The following is a 24635-nucleotide window of genomic DNA, read 5'->3' as shown; positions in this document are numbered from 1 at the left end:
ATACAAGTGCTCACAGGCTGGTGACTGGGGGCAGGACTGGGTCCTAAGCCTAATAAGCTAGAGGGAGGATTCCAAAATGGTGCTTACCAGCACTGGTGTCCACATGGTAGAATGAGCTCCCCCAAATGGCTGCTGCCAGCATCTTTGTCCGCAAGGTGAGTTCCAGTTGCCTCTTGCCTCTCTGGGAGGCTCTCCAAGATCAGCAGTGTGTGTGACCCAAGCTTCTTTCAGATTACTGCTTCTGTCCTGGGTCTCAGAGTGTGTGAGATTTTGTCTGTGCCCTTTAAGAGTAGAGTGTCTATTTCCTTCAGCCCTCCAACTCTCCCAAAATCAGCCCCACTTACCTTCAAAGCCAAACGTCCTGGGGGCTCATCTTCCTGGTGCAAGACCCCCAGGCTGGGGAGCCCAGTGTGGGGCTCAGACCCCTCACTCCTTGAGGAGCAGCTCTGTGATTGTAATTATCCTGATTGTGGGTCACCCACCCAGGGTATGGGTCTTGACTATACTGCGTCTCTGCCTCTACTACCCATCTTGTTGTGGTTCCTTCTTTTTATTTTTCATTGTAGAAAACCTTTGCTAATCTTCATGTTTTCTCATTAGTAGTTGCTCTATAAATAGTTGTAATTTTGGTGTGCCTGTGGGAGGAGGTGAGCTCAGGGTCTTCCTACTCCCTCATCTTGACCACTACCCTCTCACCTTTTTTTTTTTTTTTTTTTAATGGCAGTGCCCTTTTAAAGAGACCAAGAAAGTTGTCTTGAGGAAGGAATCATATTCTGGATTGGTCTCATTGTTTTCTCTTGGTTTTCTTTTACTTGTTCTATACTCTGTAAACTCTAGCATTTCGATTTGGCTCAGTTTAAACCTCTTTGTTAAGAATACTTTGTAGGTGATACTGGGTATTTCATCATATGTAATTGAAGGGTGTAATATCAGGTTGTTCCAATATTGATGATGCCAAGTTTGATTATTTGGTGGAGGTGGTGACTACTTGATCTCTGCATTATAAAGATATGCTTTCCCTTTGCAATTAGCAGGTAATCTGTGGGAAGATACTTTGACATCATGGAAGTGTTCCTAAATGAGTTATTACACTGGAAGTTACAAAATGCTAATTTTCTAATTCTACTGTTCCTTTGATATTTATTAGCTGACTTTTTTCCTGTGAAGTAGAGCTCCCCCTCATCAACTAGGGTGACAAAGGTAGGGTAAATGCCTAATTCTTGAATATTTACCATTTTTCACTCTAAAAGTGATGTGACAGTCATTCCTTTGGTGGCAAGTGAGGTTTTTTCTCCTTTCCCTTTTACTGGCACTGTGGATTCTTGAGTACTTATTAATTCAGTATCTTACAATCGATTATACTTTTTAACCCTAAAATAGTCTCAGATCTGACCATTAAGAGTTCCTTCAGGCTGGTTTGATGTCCTTTTGTTTTTGTTTTTGTTTTTTTTTTCTGGTGTCCTTTTGACATACCCTTTTATAGTCGTTGAGCACATTAGTTTTTTCACATACATGATGTCCCAGGCTCATCTTTTATTTTTTCTGACCCTGGCAATTAGCCGTTTTTCCTGGTTCCTTTTTGTCAGCATGACATATAGATACTAATATCAGGTGTGTTTTAAGTGTACTCATTGTTTACTAGGATGATATTATTAATTCTGAGCTTTTTCAATGACTATAGCTAGGGTGGATGTATATATATACACACACGTTCACACCCTTCTACACACATACATATATAATTTTTAAAGAAAACCATGAGTTCAAGCGTATACTCCCAACTCAAGTTAAATATTTCAGGGTTTTCCTTTACTGCTTTGTTTTTATATTTTTTTAATTTTCTCTTATCCTAAAAATCTTGGTTCTTCTAACATTAACATGTTACTTTATTTTACAATATACGTACAATAGTTTTTAAAAGTTAATACCAAGGTTATTACTAACTATAAAAGTACTGAATGAAATTTAAGATTTCTTTGCTTGTTTTGTTTGACTTTAAATATGTCTGAAAGTCAGCATTCTGAGAATATTTAATAAGGTTTTCATCTGGTTTTACTAATGGTTTTGTTATACAGTTGGGGTTTTTGTTTGTTTGTTTTTGCTTCAGTTCTCAGTTTCAGAGTTTACTTGCATTGAATTTCATTTTAAGCTATGTAAAACATTTGTATAATGTTCAAAGTCAAAACCTAAATAAAAAGATATTTAGAGAAGTCTTGCTTTCATAACTCTCCTCCACCATCCCATTCTGTTCCTATTTCTTATAGACATTTCTTATTTTCATTAGTTTGTGTTTTTCCATTGCTTCCTTTTGCAAAAATATACAGAGACATACTTGCATACATACATACATATGTAATTTCTCCCTACTTTCTTAGTCAGAAGGTTCAGCATTTTATTCACTGTTCTGTACCTTGCTTTTTTTCATTTAGCAATGTATCTTAGAGATTGCTCCAAATCAGTACATAGAGAGTTTCCTCACTCTTTTTTTGTAGCTGTGTCATATTATATGGATATTTTACAATTTCTTCACCTAGTACCCTGACATGGTGATTTCTGTTGTTCTGGTCTGTATTACAGTAATGACCCAATGAATAACCTTGTGTATATGTTTTTGGATTTTTTTGGTTTTTTTTTTTAACTGGTGGAGATGTATATTCAGGATGGATTTTGGACATAAGACCTCTAGGTCAAAGGGTATATACATTTGTAATTTTGTTAGATATACCCAAATTCTCATCCATAGGGATTGTACCATTGAGCCTGCCTTTTGCTCCATAGGCAGTGTTGGTTCTTTTGAAGGTTTCATATTCCTTTGTTCCCTACAAGTTGTTCTTTCAGTTTTTCCCTTCAGTCTTTTGTTAGTGGCTTTTCTCGGATGTCTTCTGATCCTTGGCTGCCTGCTTATACTAAGAATAAGAGGTATTAAATAGCTGGCTGGGTGGGGCTTGTTTATTGAAGGCTTCATTAGAAGGTTATCTGTCTGTTTCTTTGGGGAGTCCAGGATACAAGTATCTTAAGGCCTTTTCTTTGGGCTGGTCATGTTCCCAAGGGAAGAATATTTTAATCTTCTTCCTAATGGGTAAGCCTGGTTACTAGCATTTTGGAAACCCAGTAAGGCTGGGAGATCTTATTGTTCAGTATGGATGATAGTATTTTGGTTGGGGGGAGTGGGAATATTATTCTATTCTATATTATTCTATTCTATATTATATAATAATATTATTCTATAAAAGAGAGTCTATACCACCTTATACTAGATTGTCATCCTTTTTTACGTAGAAGATTGAAACCAGATGGCAGCATGGCTTTTCTCTACTTCCAGCCCTTTAGCAGTATTGGGTATATAGCTTTATTCATCTCCTTGACAGTGTGATATTGTTGGTTAGTGGATGAATTTAAATACTTACATTTATTGTGGTTACTGATCTATTAGGACATATCGCCATCATCTTATTTTGTGCTTTTTGTTTATCAAGCCTGTGTATGTGTGTGTCTGTGTGTGTCTGTGTGTGTGTCTGTATGTGTCCATGTCTGTGTCTTTCTTTTCTCCTATTAATGCTTTCTGTTGGAAATAATAGAATTAATTTCCTGTTTCAATGTCCCCTGGTTTGGAAGTAGTGGTTTATATTTTTGATTTTTGTTTGGTGGTGGTGGTGGTTGTTTGTTTGTTTTAATGGTTACCCTTAAATATTTAAAATAAATTCTTGACCATAAATTTTTTTTAGTGAAGTTATTTATCATCTCTCTTGCCCTGGAATAAGACAAATTTAACTTAACCCACAGAACCTCCAAGGCAGTTTCCTATTATAATTACCTAGAATTTACTTCAATATTTTAACCCAAAACTTAATGTCATGTCAGTTGTTAAATTAACCAACATTTTATCAGTTTCTGTTTACCATTGTTTCTAACAACTTTCTTGTTTTCTTTGAATTTTTATTTTCTCAATCTTGTTTTTTTTTTTCTTGGAATTTGATTATCTAGATTCAAACTTTAATCTGGAAAAACAAATAAGCCACAATAGCAAGTATAGAAGGAGTGGTGGGGCCAGGTAATAATTATATAGTTTCAGTAAATGAGACAGTGTATTAATAACATGAGATTAAGCAGGTATCAATGTAATTAAGTAGGTGACTCAAATTTAACCTGTGAGAATGTAAAAAGCAAGTGCTATAATTCATTGGAGAAGTGTAATGGATTATTCAGAACCATATTCATGCATTACATTATCAATTTGTACAAAAAGAACCATATCTCATACTGTGTTTCAGAGTGAGTTTCAAAATAGGCCTCTCTGAGGCAGTTTCTTCATTTGTATAGTGATCATGTATCATACTTTTTCTACAACAGTAATGATTTACACCTGTCCTCCTAGCATAATTGTTAATTATGCCCACTGCCTTTATTCTCAGAAATGTACCAATTTTGTTAGTAAATCACATGGTCACCTTATTTATAAAATTTGGAAAATTCCAGTCTTGTAGGGATGATTTAAGGGTTACAAATAATCCACGTAAAGAGTTATAGATGGTATTTCACACATAGTACATGCTCAATAATGGTAGGTATCAAGGAACAGCTTAGGTTGCATGTGTAAATATTGTTTTTTTTCTCCCAGGCCTTTTTAAAACTGAACCCATTTTTTGACAGTATTTTAATATCATTTGATTTCTGAATTATCTTTTATTCTTAGGCAAAGAAGTCATCACTGACATGGTAAGCTGTAATATTTATGTACAAAAAATTTGAATTGATATTTTATTAATGGTTAATTACTATGTTTTCATGTACCTCAAACCCTTTATGAGTAAGTACTGATTTCAATAGTGATAATTATAATAATTTTACATTTAGAATTTGTTAAGGTATTTTTCAATTATAAAAATGGTTTCTGTAACACAGGTCAAATATCTAGAGTATATGTTTTGCTTTAGCTCTATGCTTGGATTAGCTTCCTATGTATATATTATTCTGAAATTGGACATATTCTGAATTTAGCCTTATGGTCCAACTTTTATTCATTTAAGAATTTATCATTTGAAATGGATAGGGCAGACACTTACATTTGAATTATGAAACATTGTTAAATAAATTAATATGCAAATGAAAGATATTTCAATTACTTTAGAAAAAACCACTCTTTGCATAAAAGCCATGTTAATTAATAACATCTACTTTTTATATAGGAAATCTCTGAAAATAAGAGAATGTTTTTAGGAACTAATTTAGCAATATTAAGGTAACACTTGCAGCCTTAGTCAGCATGGGATGCAGTATATTTCTTATAGTTTATAAAATTTTGGCTTTATAGTATGACAAAAGTCTTGATTCACAGTATTGTTACACTCACTTGAATATTCTCCTGAAAGTGGACCTGGGCAGACCAATCTGAATTTAAACCAACAACTTCATGCCAAACTATACTTTTCTATTCAACCGTACTGTCATAAGAATTTGGAATGTTTGCAGAGATGATCAAACAGAAAAAGAAAACATATTCCAAGGTCTGTATCTGTTCTCTTTCAGTCTCTTGATCTCCACTCTCATCTTTCTCTCTCTGCCCCCCTCTTTAACACACCAAATAATGCATTGATGATCTTCTACTCTGTCATATATGACATTTGAGTTTTAAATTTTTCTTTTGTTTTTAAAACCTGGGTAAATTCAAAACACACAGTCATAGAACAATTTGAAAACTCCTTTTGATTTTTTTTTTTTTTTTTGCGGTACGCGGGCCTCCCACTGCTGTGGCCTCTCCCGTTGCGGAGCACAGGCTCCGGACGCCCAGGCCCAGCGGCCATGGCTCACGGGCCCAGCCGCTCCGCTGTACGTGGGATCCTCCCGGACCGGGGCACGAACCCGTGTCCCCTGCATCGGCAGGCAGACTCTCAACCACTGCGCCACCAGGGAAGCCCTTGATTTTTTTTTAAATTTTTTTAACATCTTTATTGGGGTATAATTGCTTTACAATGGTGTGTTAGTTTCTGCTGGTGTGTTAGTTTCTGCTTTATAACAAAGTGAATCAGTCATACATAAACATATGTTCCCATATGTCTTCCCTCTTGCGTCTCCCTCCCTCCCACCCTCCCTATCCCACCCCTCCAGGCTGTCACAAAGCACCAAGCCAGTATCCCTGTGCCATGCGGCTGCTTCCCACTAGCTATCTACCTTACTACGTTTGTTAGTGTGTATATGTCCATGACTCTCTCTCGCCCTGTCACAGCTCAACCTTCCCCCTCCCCATAACCTCAAGTCCGTTCTCTAGGAGGTCTGCGTCTTTATTCCTGCCTTACCCCTAGGTTCTTCATGACATTTTTTTTTTTCTTAAATTCCATATATATGTGTTAGCATACGGTATTTGTCTTTTTCTTTCTGACTTACTTCACTCTGTATGACAGACTCTAGGTCTATCCACCTCATTACAAATAGCTCAATTTCGTTTCTTTTTATGGCTGAGTAATATTCCATTGTATATATGTGCCACATCTTCTTTATCCATTCATCCGATGATGTACACTTAGGTTGTTTCCATCTCCGGGCTATTGTAAATAGAGCTGCAATGAACATTTTGGTACACGACTCTTTTTGAATTTTGGTTTTCTCAGGGTATATGCCCAGTAGTGGGATTGCTGGGTCATATGGTAGTTCTATTTGTAGTTTTTTAAGGAACCTCCATACTGTTCTCCATAGTGGCTGAAACAATTCACATTCCCACCAGCAGTGCAAGAGTGTTCCCTTTTCTCCACACCCTCTCCAGCATTTATTGTTTCTAGATTTTTTGATGATGGCCATTCTGACTGGTGTGAGATGATATCTCATTGTAGTTTTGATTTGCATTTCTCTAATGATTAATGATGTTGAGCATTCTTTCATGTATTTGTTGGCAGTCTGTATATCTTCTTTGGCCTTGATTTTTAATAGGTAATATTTTGACCTATTCTGAGACTAGGTACCTAACAATAAAATTCTAATTCTTTAAAATTCACTTATTTACTACATAAAATAGAGGTTTCTTTGGATTAATATGCATTAGTAATCTATTATTGTATTAATGATTGTCTTGTTTTATTTAATTGTAAAAATTGATGCATAACCAGATTTTCTTTACAGTTAATCATTATTTAAAATTGGAATCAGAAATTAAATTGCGAATATGGTGGCAATAAAAGCTCTTTATTTCTCAGTGAAAACAAGGACACAACTTTTATTTTTGGGTGTAAGACAAGGTGATACATAGCATATGTAACTTTTTAAAAAATATTTATAAGCACTATTTTGTAATTTATTCCTTTCACTATAAATTGGATGTTATCTGATATGTCATACCTCCATATCTATTTCCTTTTTAAGTGCTGTTAACATCTCAAGTAAAGGAGAGACAGAATTCATTCCATGGATTTAAGTTAAGCTTCTAATATACCTTTTCTAAATAAAATTCCCTGTGTACTACTCTATATGGATTTACATATTGATGAAACCTTTTATTTGAAAACTTTGAAAAGCTTTGAAAACTAGAAAATAACGGGAAGAAGAAATCTGAAGAAATATTGCATAAGGTGGAAGGAAAGCACACCACTTAGACTTTTAAATTAATTCCCTTAGAATTTACCAGATGGACAGCCTCATTGTGGTTGTAGGAGTTACAATCAATACTTCGCAATTTTTGAAGTTTTACAGGACAACTGAGCTTTATTAGTCTTAATATACCATTTTATTAAAACCCATTTGAACATATGGTTATAATTATGTATTGTTACTAATTTTGGAGGAAATATATCCGCTTTTGAGATTGAAGTAGGAGATACCTGCAATAAGATTATTAAATTATGAGAGAGATTTAGAGAATTTATTGATCTCTTAACATCAAGCCACAGCTGTAACGCGTTTCTTGATTGTTAGATGGACTGCAGTGGTTACTTAAGTAAAACCCTATGCAAATGTATCATGATTCTGGCCATACTCATATGTACTAGGAAAAGAGTCAAGAGTAGAAATATACAGAAGTTTGACTAAATTTAGTTTAATCTAGAAATTTGACTATAAAATGTGGTTTTTTAAAGTTCAGTTTTTTAGTTATTAGAAATACCCATTCTCTAATTTCTTCATAGACTGGTTTATTAAAGGCATTAAACTGTCATTCCTGCTATGTTTAATCAACTGACAAGTCATTTTGTCCTTCGTAGTTGCCATTTTGTCTTATTTTTCCCTGAATTAAATTAATTGCTTTAGAGCATTGGGGATTTTTTGTTGGTTGGTTTGTTTTTGTTTTGTTTTCTTCATATTGCTTGCACTTGTGGTTTATTGAACTTGTATCTGTTGATTTAAAGTTTTTATTGAATTTGTAAAAACTTTAGTCATTAGTTTTTCAAATTTTTTTGTCCATTTCTCCACCTCTTTCAAAGAATCCAATTACATGTATTTTCTGCCACTTGAAGTTATTCCCCAGCTCACTCATATTCTGTTTGCTTTATTTTTTAAAATTTTTATTGGTGTATAGTTGATTTACAACATTGTGTTAGTTTCTGCTGTGCAGCAAAGCGAATCAGTTATACATATACATATATCCCCTCTTTTTTAGATTCTTTTCCTATATAGGTCATTACACAGTGTTGAGTTCACTGTGCTATACAGTAGGTCCTTATTAGTTAATCTGTTTTATATATAGTAGTGTGTATATGTTGATCCCAATCTCCCAGTTTATCCCTCTCCCCCTTACCCCCTAGTAACTGTAAGATTGTTTTCTACATCTGTGACTATTTCTATTTTGTAAATAAGTTCATTTGTACCGTTTTTTAAGATTCCACATATAAGTGATATCAAATGATATATGTCTGACTTACTTCACTCAGTGTGACAATCTCTAGGTCTGTCCATGTTGCTGCAAATGGCATTATTTCTTTCGCTTTTATGGCTGAGTAATATTCCATTGTATATATATAACACATCTTTATCCATTCCTCTGTTGATGGACATTTAGGTTGCTTCTGTGTCCTGGCTATTGTAAATAGTGCTGCAGTGAACATTGGGGTGCCTGTATCTTTTTGAATTATGGTTTTCTCCAGGTATATGCCCAGTAGTGGGATTGCTGGATCATATGTTAGCTCTATTTTTAGGTTTTTAAGGAACCTCCATTCTGTTCTCCATAGTGTCTGTACCAATTCATATTCCCACCAACAGTGTATGAGGGTTCCCTTTTCTCCATACCCTCTCCAGCATTTATTGTTTGTAGATTTTTTGATGATGGCCATTCTGACCAGTGTGAGGTGATACCTCATTACAGTTTTGATTTGAATTTCCCTAATAATTAGTGAGCATCTATTCATGTGCTGTTTAGCCATCTGTATGTCTTCTTTGGAGAAATGTCTATTTAGATCTTCTGCCCATTTTTTGATTGGGCTGCTTGTTTTTTTGGTATTGAGCTGCATGAGCTGTTTGAACATTTTGGAGATTAATCCTTGTCGGTTGCTTCATTTGCAAATATTTTCTCCCATTCTGTGGGTTGTCTTTTCGTTATGAAGACTAAGAGCCTTATGAAGTCTGTATAAACAACTCATGAATTTCTGAATCATCTGATTTGGATTATTGATTATTTGGATTATATACTCTGATTTATTTTACAAATCAGAAAATCTGATGGTGTGTTTCTAAGGTAACATGTCATCATTTTACCATATAATAGGCAGAGTTAAGCTTTATTAGATTGCACAATAAAATTAATGTTTTTCTTCATTCTTTTGATGTTGAAAAAAATTCTTCCTATGTTTCTTTTCAAAAGTTAAGCAGCAAACGGATAGAATTTGTATTGATCATAATTTGTTTCCAGAAGGACCAGAAAAACTGTTGTCACCAAGTGACCTGGCTGAGGATACCTTACTGCAAAGCTGTAGGGTATTTTATTTGAATTTAAAATCATGTAAACCTGAGCCAACAAAGAAAAGGGACTGTTGGAGGAAAAACTTAATGATTTATAAAATCTTAAGCAAAATGTGTATATTTTATATGTTTTTCCTCAGGTGTATATCTCAAAATACAGACATAGTCTCAAGGACTCTTAAATGTACATGTTAGTGAACCTCTTTTTCTAAAGCTAATTTGACAAATGTTTTTATTTTTGGAAAAGAAATGAAAGCGACTGGAATGCTTTGGACTCCTTTGACATTCTCCCTTAACTTTCCAAGTTTTATATATTAAAGTAAATATAATGGCCAAATGAAAATATTTCACAGTGCTCTTTCTTATCACCAATACATTAATCATTAATATTGATTTTGTAATTGTCTTAAAATTTCACTGTTATAAAATTTAAAAATTAGTTATCAAAGATATTTAAATTACTAGAATGGGGTCAGCTCTTTTACTCAGGACATTTTTAGTGGTTTGTGGTGTATATTATGTTTTAAAAACAAACAAAATCCTCAAACTATAGTTACATTTATAGTATTCACAAATTTTGGTAACTTTCACATGTTTTAAGTTAGTGATTATAGAGAATTTATTATAAATAATACTGAATTTCCTCATGGTGGCCTTGGATTACATATGGCTACAGATTAGCTAGAGTACTTGTCAAAATAAATTATAAGCTCAAGCTTCATTATCATTTGTAGCTTAAACATAGTGAATCTGATACAGCGTTCCTTCATAATTTTGATGCTCTTTGCAGTAAATTTGATATAGAACAGTTGCTAACGAAACCCAGTTCAGATGTGTGACCATTTTTATGGAAAACATCTGGGGTAATTATAATTAGTTCAGGATGTGTACTGTTTAAAAATAATCTTGAATTCATGGAGAAAGAAGCGTATCTTTTCCTCAATGACTAGAATAATCCAAGTTAGTATAAAAAAATTCTTTAAGTTATTGGTAGCTATGCTTAGAGTATAATTTTAGAGTATTCCAAAAGGAAATAATGAGTAAGTTTTATGTAAAATGCCAAATTGGCACTTTACACCTGTTAGTGCGTTTCGTTTAGAACAGCTGTGTCTTTTATTATCAGTAAACAGATGGAGAAAGTAATGGAATGTTTTAAAGCAATATGTTAATCCTGTCTTCCACTACTGAACTGTCTCACAATATAGTGATTAAATATTGACTGTGCAGCTGTTACTTACAATTATAGAATTTCTTAGTTAATTTCTCCTTCCCATGCCCAAATGTTTTAATATTTAGAGATCTAATTTCTAATGTAGTTTGTTTATTACAATTTGATTTCTAAAGATAAGTTATTTGTTATGGAGACAAATTAATATGCTCATAAAGTTCTTATTTTTTTTTTGGTAATTGACTAATATTCTAGGCAGGATAAACAATTTTTAAGTATTTTTAAAACTAAATTGTTTATGAGTATGAAGGTAATTATTAAATATGACAAATTTTGTTTAATTTTATGCTTGAAAACTGCCACCAGTGATATAAAGAGGAAATAATGGTTCTTTTATCAAATATTTATGAAGCAGAGTACATAATACTTTCTTAGAATAATGAGTATATTCAGGCAAAACACCCTGCAAGTTATTTCAATTCTAGTAGCCCTTCTGCAGTTTAATTATATTTTATTCCTCACATCTCACTTTGTCACAAAATATATTTTAGATACCACTTCAGTATTTATCACTTTTATACTTAAGCTTGAGGAACAACTGTATTAGCTAAGATTATTATTATTACTAATGGCTAACATTTATCGTGCTCTTAATATCTGAAAGGTATTGTGCAAAGAACTTTATATGTATTGTAACATTCTTGCCCTTTTTAGTAGGTGAGGAAATTCAGTCTTAAGAGACATGAAGTAAATTGACTAAGGTCTTCCAGATGGGAAGTGGTAGAGACTGCTTTTAAACGCAGGCATTTTCACTCTCAAGCCTCTTGTTCTTAACGACTTTGCATTTTTCCTGCCTTTAGCATCTAATGTCAACATTATACAGAGGGGTAATTTTTTGAAGCCCTGTGTGCACCCCCAAGTGATAATTATATCATTTAGTCCTCTTGCCTAAAAAGAAAACACAATCAAAACGTGTATGGAAAGATGGAGCGCTCCAATTCTTGGTACCTCACCGCATGATGACTGTGTCAGTGCTCTGCCAACATCATCAGGAATGTCCCATAACACGGGTATCGTGACATAGTTTACACCAGAAAGGTTTTCAAATACCGCTATATAATTTTACTCTAATTGTGCCACTTTGTGGAGACAACTCTAACAATCTATTTCCCTTCCCAAAAAGAACCTGTCTTTGGTTCAAAAGATTTTAAAGAGCAACATGATGTAGTTTCTACCTATGTTATATTATTTTATTTATACCTTAACCTAGAATTGAGCTATCATTTATTGTTGAAACTCATTAAATGACTGATATCTGTCAGATATTATTATTAACTACTTAACATGCTTAGTTTATTTTGTCATTTTTCGTAGGAAGTATCCCATTTTATATATGAAGAAACTAAGACTCAGAGGTAGTAAATAAATTGGTCAAGATCACAGCTAGCAAATGATGTTTTTAAGCATTTGATTTTTTTCTTTAAAAAAATACATGGAAATCTAAAAGTGTCCAGCTAATTATTTTTGTAGAGAGCCTTAAGATTTCCATCTCTAACAGATGGCTACTTGTAGTTTCCCTTGACACTGATGAGAATGCTTATAAGATTAACTAGGATCAGCAATGTCATGAGGTATTGCTGGAAAAAATTTAATATAGTAGAAATGCATTATAAGGTTGTTCTTAAGAGGCAAAACGTTGCATGCAAGCTGTCTGAAGTATCAAAAGAAGAATAGACACATCTTTTTCATGTTACCAGAGCCTTAAATGAATAAAGATTTTACAATTTTGATTAATCAGCTGTCCTATAGTTATTCAACATTAATATTTTATTCAGATTATTTTTATGAGTGTCTCCATCAAAACGAACTACCTAACACAGAGAATGCAAGAGATAAACAATAAAATTATTATTTTATATAGTACAGAGATCAGTTTGAATTATTCGGTAGTTTGGTTTTTTCTTTATGATTTTGAAGATATTTTTTAAATGAAAAATTATTTTGAGATAATTATAGATTTACATGCAATTTTAAGAAATAATACAGAGAGATCCCACGTACCCTTTACCCACTTCCCCTCAGTGGTAACATATTGCAGAACTATGTAGTACAATATCCCAGCTAGGACATTGATGCTAAAATAATCGAGATACAGAACATTTCCATCACCACAAGGATTCCTCGTGTAAAGCTTACACAGCCACATCTACTTCCTTTCCACATCTTTCCTTTAACCCTGACAACAACTAACCTGTTCTCTATTTTGATAATATTATCATTTCAAGAATGTTATGTAAATGGAACCAACCATACAGTGTGTAACCTTTTGGGATTGACTTTTTTTTCACTCATCATGATTCTGTGGACTTTCATTCAGGTTGTTGCACATATCAGTAGCTTGTTCTTTTTTATTGCTGACTAGTATTTCATAATATGGATGTACCACTGTTTGTGTAACCATTCACCCGTTAAAGGACATCTGGGTTGTTTCCAAAACAACATAAATTTGGTTTCTTCCACAGTACTAAAGTTTTGTACTTTTCCACTTTTATGCTTAAGTCCATGATTAATTTTGAATTAATATTTGTATAAGATGTGAAACTTAGGTCCAGGCTTTTGTTTTGTTTTGTCTTTGTGGGGACAAGGGGCTAATGGATACTAAATTAGTCCAGCACCATTTGTTGAAACTTTCTTTGCTCCACTGAATTACTTTTGCACCTTAGTAAAAATATAAGTCAGTTGAGCACATTTGTGTAGCTGTTTCTTGATTCTTTTTGTGTTCCATTGATCTGTGTGTATATCCCTCCACCAATATCATAAAATCTTGATTATATAATGCTATATAATGTCTTAAAATTGAATACTTCATTCCTCTTTATTTTTTTCAAAATTGTTTTAATTTTCTAGCTCCTTTACCCTTCACATAAATTTTAGAAATCTCATCTATATCTACAAAAATTCTTGCTGGGATTTTGATAGGAATTGAATTAAGCTTGTATATCAATGTGAAGAGTATTAAAATGTTTACTGTATCGAGTCTTCCAGTTCATTAACACAGTATGTTTCTCCATTTATTTAGAATTTTTATTTCTTTTATCAGCAGTTTGTAGTTTTAGCACACAAGTATTCTGTGTCTTATTAGATTTATAACATTCATTTTTCTTGAATGATTTTTAAGGGTATTGCATTTTTACATTTTGGTGTCTATGTGATCATTATCAGTAGCTAGAAATACAATTGGTTTGTATATGTTTATCTTGTATGCTGTAGCCTTGCTGAACTCATTTATAGTTCTAGGAATTTTTTTATAGATTCCTTGGGATTCTCTATGTAGACAATCATGTTGTCTGCAAATAGAGTCAATTTTTCTTTTCAGTCTCTGTGTGTTTCTTTTTTTAAAATTTATTTATTTATCTATTTATGGCTGTGTTGGATCTTCGTTTCTGTGTGATGGCTTTCTCTAGTTGTGGCAAGCGGGGGCCACTCTTCATCACGGTGCACGGGCCTCTCACTGTTGCGGCCTGTCTTGCTACGGAGCACAGGCTCCAGACGTGCAGGCTTAGAAATTGTGGCTCACGGGCCTAGCCGCTCCGCAGCATGTGGGATCCTCCCAGACCAGGGCTCAAACCTGTGTCCCCTGCATTGGCAGGCAGACTCTCAACCACTGCGCCATCAGGGAAGCCCGGCCCCCCCTCTGTGTGTTTCTTTTTCCTACCTTTTTGCCCTGACTGTAACTTCTAGCACTATTTTAATTAATTTATTTTTGGCTGCATTGGGTCTTCGTTGCTGAGTGCGGGCTTTCTCTAGTTGTGGCGAGTAGGGGCTACTCTTCGTTGCAGTGCGTAGGCTTCTTATCGCAGTGGCTTCTCTTGTTCCAGAGCACGGGCTCTAGGCACGTGGGCTTCAGTAGTTATGGCATGTGAGCTCAGTAGTTGTGGCTCACGGGGTCTAGAGTGCAGGCTCAGTAGTTGTGGCACATGAGATTAGTTCCTCCACAGCATGTGGGATCTTCCTGGATCAGAGCTCAAACCCGTGTGCCCTGCATTGGCAGGTGGATTCTTAACCACTGCACCACCAAGGAAGTCCCTCTAGCACAATTTTAAATAGGAGTGATTTAGAGAAGACATTTTTTCCTTATTCCCTGTCTTAGGAAGAAAACATGTTGTTTTACCATTAATTGTAATATCAGCTGTAGGCTTTTGTAGATACTCTATCAAGTTGAAGAAGTTTTCTCTAGTCCTACTTTTCTGAGGTTTTTTTTTTTCTTAATGATGAAATGGGTGTTGAATTTTGTCAGGTGCGTTTTATGCATGATTCGTATTATCATGTGATTTTTCTTTATCTTGTTAATATGGAGTCATGCACTGATTTTCAAATATTGAACCAGCCTGTGTTCTTGGAATAAACCCGACTTGGTCATAGTGAAAAAATCGTTTTATATATTGCTGAATTTTAATTGCTGATACATATTTTATTAAGAATTTTTGCATCTATATTTACAAGGGATAATGGTCTATAGTTTTTTTTGTACTGTATTTGTTTTGGAATCAGGGTATTACTAACTTCATAAAATGAATTACAAAGTGTTCCATCCTCATCTGCTTTCTGGAAGAGATTATGTGCACAATTTGTGTCAGTTCTTTTTTAAACATTTGGTAGAATGCTGACCTGGAGATTTCTTTCAATGGGAGTTTTTAAGATGATGAATTGAATTTCTTTAACAGTCATTGGGTTATTCAACCCAATGTGATTATGGATATGTTGGACTATGAAAATTATCTGTTTCATATTTGGTGAATTATGGTAGTTTGTGTTTTTTGAGATACTGTATTATTTACCTAAGTTGTCAAATTTATGTGTACAGGGTTCTTTGTAATATTTCCTTTTTATCCTTTTGATGTCTACAGAGTCTATAATGATATCACTATTTCATTCCTGATATTGGTAATTGGTGTCTTCTCTATTTTTTGTCAGTTTTGTGAGAGGTTAGTCAATTTTATTATTACTCTTTTGAAGAGTCAACTAATTATTTGATTTTTCTCTATTTTTTCTGCTTTCAATATCATTGATTTCTGCTCTTTATTATATCCATTCTTCTACTTACTTTGGGTTTATTTTGATCTTTTTCTAGGATCTTGAGGTGAGAACATAGATTATTGATAAGAGATTTTTCTTCTTTACACATGAATACATTTAGTGGTATAAATTTCCCTCTCAGCACTGCTTTAGCTGTGTCATGCATATTTTGATATGTTTTATTATTTTCACTCAGTTCAATGTATTTTTTAGAATTTCTTTTGAGACTTTTGTCTTTGATATACTATTTAGAAGTGTGTTTTGTAGTTTCCATTGTGTTTGAGGATTTTCCTGTTATCTTTCTGATATTGATTTCTAGTTAGATTCAGTTCTTTAAAATATTTCAGTTCTTTTAAATTTGTTGAGGTTTGGTTTACAGCCCAGGATATGGTCTACCTTGGCATATGTTCTGTGGGCGTTTGAATAGAATGTGTATTCTGCTGTTAGGGGTGGAGAATTCCATAAATGTTTATTAGATTCTGTTGGTTAATTGTGTTGTTCAGATCTTATATTCATCCTGATCTTCTGTCTAGTTCTATCAGTGTTGAGAAAGAGATGATGAAGTCTCCAACTATCATTGTGGGTTGTCTATTTCTTCTTTCAGTTCTATCAGCTTTTACCTCACATATATTGCAGCTCTGTTGTTCAGTGCATGCACATTTCAAATTGTTTTGTTGTCTTAATGGAATGAATGTCACTCTCTGTAATTTTCTAGAGACTACTTTATCTGATATTAATATAGCCACACCTGCTTTCTATTGATTTGTGTTCGCACAGTGTATCTTTTTCTGTCCTTTAATTTTCACCCTAACTATATTATTATATTTGAGGTTTAATTTCTTGTAGACAGCATATACTTGGGTCATGTTTTTTAATCCTCTCTGCCCATCTCTTTTAATTGATATACTAAGACCACTTACATTTAATATAATTGTGGATATATTAGACTTAAATCTGTTTTTCATTTCTCTGTTTTAGTTTTTCTGATTTCCTCTGGATCACTTGAACATTTTTAGAATTCCATTTTGATTTCTCTTTATTGTTTTTGAGTATCTCTTTATATAAACTTTTAGAGGTTGCTGTATATGTATACACACATAACACATACACCCCTATTGTTGTCTGTTGGTACTGTCATTTTACCAGTTCAAGTAAAGTGTAGAAACCTTACTTCCCTTGATGTTCTTTTACCTTCTCCCATTTATAATGTAATTGTCTTAAGTATTTCCTTACATACATTTAGAGATATAGTATACAATGTTATAATTTTTACTTCAGCCATCAAATACAATTTAGAAAACTCAAGAGAAGTAAAATGTGTCGAATTTAACCATATCTTTTGCTGACTGTAGTCTTTTTTCCTGATATTCCAAGATTTCTTCTTTATTTTTAGTTGCTTTACAACGTTGTGTTAGTTTCTGCTGTACAACAAAGGGAATTAGCTATATATATACATATATCCCCTCCCCTTTGGACCTCGCTCCCACCCCCCCCCCCATCACACCCATCTAGGTCATTACAGAACACCAAGCTGAGCTCCCTATGCTATACAGCAGGTTCCCACTAGCTATCTGTTTTACACACAGTATTGCATATATGTCAATCCTAATCTGTCAGTTCCACCGTCCCCTTCCCCCCGCCCCGTGTCCACATGTCCATTCTCCTTGTCTGTGTCCCTATTCCTGCCCTGCAGATAGGTTCATCTGTACCATTTTTTTAGATTCCACATATATGCGTTAATATACAATATTTGTTTTCTCTCTCTGACTTACTTCGCTCTGTATGACAGTCTCTAGGTCCATCCACATCTCTACAAATGACCCAGTTTCATTCCTTTTTATGGCTGAGTGATATTCCATTGTATATATGTACCACATCTTCTTTATCCATTTATCTGTCAGTGGACGATTAGGTTGTTTCCTTCCCCTGGCTATTGTAAATAGTGCTGCAGTGAACATTGTGGTACATGTGTTTTTTGAATTATGGTTTGCTCAGGGTATATGCCCACTAGTGGGATCACTGGGTCATATGGTAGTTCTATTTTTAGTTTTTTAATGAATATCCATACTGTTCTCCATAGTGGCTGTATCAATTTACATTCCCACCAGCAGTGCAAGACAGTTGCCTTTTCTCCACACCCTCTCCAGCATTTACTGTGTCTAGATTTTTTGATGATGGCCATTCTGACCAGTGTTAGGTGATACCTCATCGTAATTTTGATTTGCATTTCTTTAATAATTAATGATGTTGAGCATCTTTTCATGTGTTTGTTGGCCATCTGTGTATCTGAGAAATGTCTACTTAGGTCTTCTGCCCATTTTTTGATTGGGTTGTTTGTTTTTTGATATTGAGCTCCATGAGCTGTTTGAATATTTTGGAGATTAATTCCTTGTCATTTGCTTTGTTTGCAAATATTTTCTCCCATTCCAAGGGTTGTCTTTTCACTTTGTTTATGGTTTCCTTTGCTGTGCAAAAGCCTTTAAGTTTAATTAAGTCCCATTTGTTTATTTTTGTTTTTATTTTCATTACTCTAGGCGATGGGTCAAAAAAGATTTTGCTGTGATTTATGTCAAAGAGTGTTCTGCCTATATTTTCCTCTAAGAATTTCATAGTAGTCAGCCTTACATTTAGGTCTTTAATCCATTTTGAGTTTATTTTTGTGTATGGTGTTAGGGAGTGTTCTAGTTTCATTCTTTTACATGTAGCTGTCCAATTTTCCCAGCACCACTTATTGAAGAGACTGTCTTTTCTCCATTGTATATTCTTGCCTCCTTTATCATAGATTAGGTGGCCATGGGTCATGGGTTTATCTCTGGACTTTATATCCAGTTCCACGGATTCATATTTCTGTTTTTGTGCGAGTACCATACTGTCTTGATTACTGTAGCTTTGTAGTGTAGTCTGAAGTCAGGGAGCCTGATTCCTCCAGCTCCATTCTTCTTTCTCAAGATTGCTTTTGCTATTCAGGGTCTTTTGTGTTTCCATAGAAAGAATAAAATTTTTTGTTCTAGTTCTGTGAAAAATGCCCTTGGTAATTTGATAGTGATTGCACTGAATCTGTAGATTGCTTTGGGTAGTATAGTCATTTTCACAATATTGATTCTTCCAGTCCAGGAACATGGTACATCTCTCCATCTGTTTGTGTCATCTTTGATTTCTTTCATCAGTGTTTTATAGTTTTCTGAATACAGGTCTTTTGCCTCCTTAGGTAGGTTTATTCCTAGATATTTTATTCTTTTTGTTGTGATGGTAAATGGGATTTTTTCCTTAATTTCTCTTTCTGATCTTTCATTGTTAGTGTATAGGAATGCAAGAGATTTCTGTGCATTAATTTTGTATCCTGCGACTTTACCAAAATCATTGATTAGCTCTAGTAGTTTTCTGGTGGCATCTTTAGGATTCTCTATGTATAGTATGTCATCTGCAAACAGTGACAGTTCTACTTCTTCTTTTCCAATTTGTATTTCTTCTGTTTCTTTTTCTTCCCTGCCATCGCTAGGACTTCCAAAACTATGTTGAATAATAGTTGTGAGAGTGGACACCCTTGTCTTGTTCCTGATCTTAGAGGAAATGCTTTCAGCTTTTCACCATTGAGAAGGATGTTGGCTGTGGGTTTGTCACATATGGCCTTTATTATGTTGAGGTAAGTTCCCTCTATGCCCACTTTCTGGAGAGTTTTTATCATAAATTGATGTTGAATTTTTTCAAAAGCTTTTTCTGCATTGATTGAGATGGTCATATGGTTTTTATTCTTCAGTTTGTTAATATGGCGTATCACATTGATTGATTTGCATATATTGAAGAATCCTTGCATCCCTAGGACAAATCTCTCTTGATCATGGTGTATGATCCTTTTAATGTGTTGTTGGATTCGGTTTGCTAGAATTTTGTTGAGGATTTTTGCATCTATGTTCATCAGTGATACTGGTCTGTAATTTTCTTTTTTTGTGATATCTTTGTCTTGTTTTGGTATCAGAGTGATGGTGGCCACATTGAATGAACTTCATAGTGTTCTTTCCTCTGCAGTTTTTTGGAAGAGTTTCAGAAGGATAGGTGTTAACTCTTCTTTAAATATTTGATAGAATTTGCCTGTGAAGCCATACTTTTATTTGCTAGAAGATTTTTTATTACAGTTTCAATTTCATATCTTGTGACTGGTCTATTTATATTTTCTAATTCTTCCCGGTTCAGTCTTGGAAAGTTGTGCTTTTCCAAGAATTTGTCCATTTCTTCCAGATTGTCCATTTAATTGGCATATAGCTGCTTGTAGTAGTCTATTATGATCCTTTGTATTTCTGTGGTGTCAGTTGTAATTTCTCCTTTTTCATTTCTAATGTTATTGATTTGAATCCTTTCCCTTTTTTCTTGATGAGACTGCCTAAATAGGTTTTATAGTTAAAGACTCTGGTCTTTTTATTTCAGGTCTCTCTGCTTTGCCCATTCCCTGCCTCAACTAACAGTCCATCTGAAGCAGTATGTCTGCTCTTGCTCTTGGCTTTCATTCTCTTAAGTATAAGAAGGTACTGGGAGCTGTAAATGCCTCCATTAAAAAGGGAGAAAAATCCCAGATTGATAACATTTACTTTATATTTTTAGTGGTGTATAACTACTTATATAACAAGAATCTACTCTCAATGGTAGAATGTACAAAACTTGATGAGCCTTTAAATAGAGATAATGGAGAAGGAAAAATTGAAGGTAACTCCCAGATTTTATCTTGAGCAGAAGGTGGTGCCATTTTTTAAGAGAGGAAATAGAGGAACAGCAGTTTATGGAGAGGCTGTAGCCATAGCGATCAGAGGTAATAAGTTTAGTTTTTGATAGGTGGAGTTAGAGGTTCCTGAAAGACATCCAGCTAGATATTCCCATGAGTCCATTTGTGGATATGGACCTCAGCACTGGCTTAGGATAGGATGTTCTTTGGATTCATTCCCTTACGTGCAATACATGGGTTTTGGTTTTTTTTGCGGTACGCAGGCCTCTCACTGTTGTGGCCTCTCCCGTTGCGGAGCACAGGCTCCGGATGTGCAGGCTCAGTGGCCATGGCTCACGGGCCCAGCCGCTCCGTGGCATGTGGGATCTTCCTGGACCGAGACACGAGCCCATGTCCCCTGCATTGGCAGGTGGACTCTCAACCACTGTGCCACCAGGGAAGCCCCGCAATACATGGTTTTTGAAGCCAGGAATGTGGGATGAAATCATCCAGGGACATGTATAATGAAAAGAGATGATGGTATAGGACAGAATCAAGAAATAACAATGGTTAAGAAATGAATAAAGGAAGAGGAGGATGCAGACAATACTGGAAGCAGAGTGTAGAGAGGTAGGAAAGTCAGGAAAATGTACATCATTCAAGCCAGGAGAAAAGAATGTTTCAAGAAAGAAAGTATAGTATGTATTATCAAACATTATCCAAACATTAAGAACTGAAAATTATTTGTTAGATCGAGTGAAAAGTACATATATGATCCTCCTGAAAATAGTTTCAGTGAGGTGATGATAGAAACCTTATTATACTGGATGAAGGAGTATGTAGGAAAAGAAAAATCTGATTTGAAATTAATATAGATACCTTTTCTTCCTTGCCTTCCAGGTTTTCTGTTCAGCAGTTTTTGCGTTATTTAATACTGACATATGATTGATCACATATGGGAAGAATTTTAGTCATTTTGTTCTTGATTATCTTCCCAAGGATGAACCCACTAAATCTCACTGTTCACAGTGCTCTCCATTTTACTTCGAAGGGATGACTGTATATATCCCACATCCTCAGAAAGATGCCGAAAATGTTGTTTGTGTTCTCCTGAGTGGCCTTAACTTTTAAATAAGTTTGCTGCTTTTCGTATTCAATACTCAGGCTGAAATCTGAGCTCTATCCTCTTTTCTTCTTTGCTAACTACAAAAGTTTGAAATAACATTATACAGTTTTGGTCAAGGAGTGAATAGTTTGTTTATAGAGTGATGGAAGAGTTGTTTTTTTAAGAAAATTGAATTAGTAGTTGAACACTTACATTTCAAAAACTAAGTGAAAAAATACAGACACATAAAAACTTGATCACTAATTTTATATTTACAAGTTAAGTTCTAGTGAAAATGACATTGGCTCTTTGCAGCTATTTTATCCTTTTCTCTTTTAACTTTTTTGAAGTAACGTTAGGCCTACCAAAAATTGCAAAAATACTACAAAGAATTTTATATGCCCTTAACCCAGATACTCCAAATATTAGCATTTTGCTTCAGCATTCTCTCTCTTTTCTCTGAAGCTTTTTAAAGTCTTGAAGCTGCACACATAATGTCCTTTAACCTCTAAAAATTTCACTGTTCTTTCCCTAAAAACGAGGAAAGTCGCACAATCTCAATACGATTATCAAAAACAGGAAATTAACATTGACATAGTACTGTTATCTAAACTATAAACGTGTACTTTACAATATGATAGCCACTAGCACATGTGGCTATTTAAACTTAAATTAATTAGAAATTTAGTTCCTCGGTCACACTAGTCATGTTTCAAGCACTCAGCAGTCTAATGGCTATTGTATTGGAGAACATAGGTCTGGACCGTTTTCATCATTGCATAAAGTTCTATTAGACGGTAATGCTCTAGATATTCAAATTGTGTCAGGTGTTTCACTAACAGCCTATGTAGCAGAAGAAAAAGTTGTTTTAAGTTTTGTTCAACATCCTACTGTTCTTACTTTGGTCCAGGATTTCTTTTTGCATTTAGTGTCATGTCTCTGTTAGTCTCCTCCACTCTGGGATAATCCCTCAGTCTTTCTTTTCATTTCAGGACAAGTGATATTTTTTCAAATTCTGTCATTTATACCACACTTATTAGTTGGAATTCTATTTTAAGAAAGAACTTTCCTGGGCTTCCCTGGTGGCGCAGTGGTTGAGAGTCCTCCCGCCGATGCAGGGGACATGGGTTCGTGCCCCGGTCCGGGAAGATCCCACATGCCGCGGAGCGGCTGGGCCCGTGAGCCATGGCCGCTGAGCCTGCGCGTCTGGAGCCTGTGCTCCACAATGGGAGAGGCCACAACAGTGAGAGGTCCGCGTATCACAAAAAAAAAAAAAAAAAGAAAGAAAGAAAGAACTTTCTCTTCTTTATTTATTTACTTCTGTTGGTATCAACTTATGGATTTTTTCATTCTGTGGTTAAAATCCATTTCTGTTATTAGTTATTTGATGTTCGAATTATCCAAGACTTGACCAGTGAGAGCCCTTCAGGCTGGTTTAGATTCAGACTGAACATGTCACCTGATAAAAATGAGATTGTTTCGCAGTATTGGTAACATTTAATTGAAAGTTATACGGATTGGGCTTCCCTGGTGGCGCAGTGGTTGAGAGTCCGCCTGCCGATGCAGCGGACATGGGTTTGTGCCCCGGTCCGCAAAAAAAAAAAGTTATACGGATTATGGCATTCTTTATCTGCTGAGTATCTTAAAGCTATTTAAAATACCTGAATCATCACTATACTCCTATACTCCTAAAAATCAAAGATTATTCATCATATGATTACCTGTATCTAATCTCTAGATTATCCCATATCTCATGCCCATTATTTAGAACAAGATGTTTTCACTAGCATTGCTTTATTGCTGTTTAACTTGGACATTCACTGATTTACTCCCTTTTCAGTTTTGAAAAGAGCTTTCATATAATCAGCATTCAGTTATTTTTATCAATTTTTTCTTTCAGTTTTACTGAGATATAATTGACATATGGCACTGTATAATTGTAAGGTGTATAGCATAGTGACTTGACTTTTAATATACATTGTGAAATGATTACCACAATAAGTTTAGTTAACATCTACCATCTCATATAGATAGAAGAAAAAGAAAAAAATATATATATTTTCCTTGTGATGAGAACTTTAAGGATCTACTTTCTTAGCAACTTACAAATATACCGTACAGCAGTGATAACTGTGGCTATCGTGTTGTATGTTATATCCTCAGTACTTATTTTTCTGATAATTGGAAGACTGTCTTTTGACTACCTGAATCCAGCTACCCCCACCCCCCCACTCTCTGCCTCCAATAGCCACAAATCTGACCTCTTTTTCCAATTTTGGGTTTGGGGGTGGAGGTGGGGGGGCTTTTGTTTTGTTTCTTGGATTCCATATATAAATGGAATCATGCAGTATTTGTCTTTGTCTGACCTGTTTCACTTAGCATAATGCCCTCAAGGGCCACCCATGTTGTCAAAAATAGCAGTATTTACTTTTTTATGTGGAATAGTATTCCATTATGTATGTACCACATCTTTTTTATACATTCATCTGTTGATGGACACTTAGGTTGCTTCCGTGTCTTGGCTAATGTAAATAATGCTGCAGTAAATATGGGGGTGCAGCTATCTCTTCATCAGTTCTAAGGCATGCCTTTTTTACATTTTGGCATTCTAGAGGAGTATCTTACAATTGATACTGAATTACAATCCCTGTTTTTCAAGTATCCTGATGTATTTGTAATTGTTGAAACATGCAGGAATTTAGCCATAGTAATTCATATTG

Source organism: Grampus griseus (assembly GCF_964374135.1).
Source record: "Grampus griseus genome assembly, chromosome: 7".
Classification (NCBI taxonomy): Eukaryota; Metazoa; Chordata; class Mammalia; order Artiodactyla; family Delphinidae; genus Grampus; species Grampus griseus.
Note: the sequence above shows the minus strand (reverse complement) of the source record.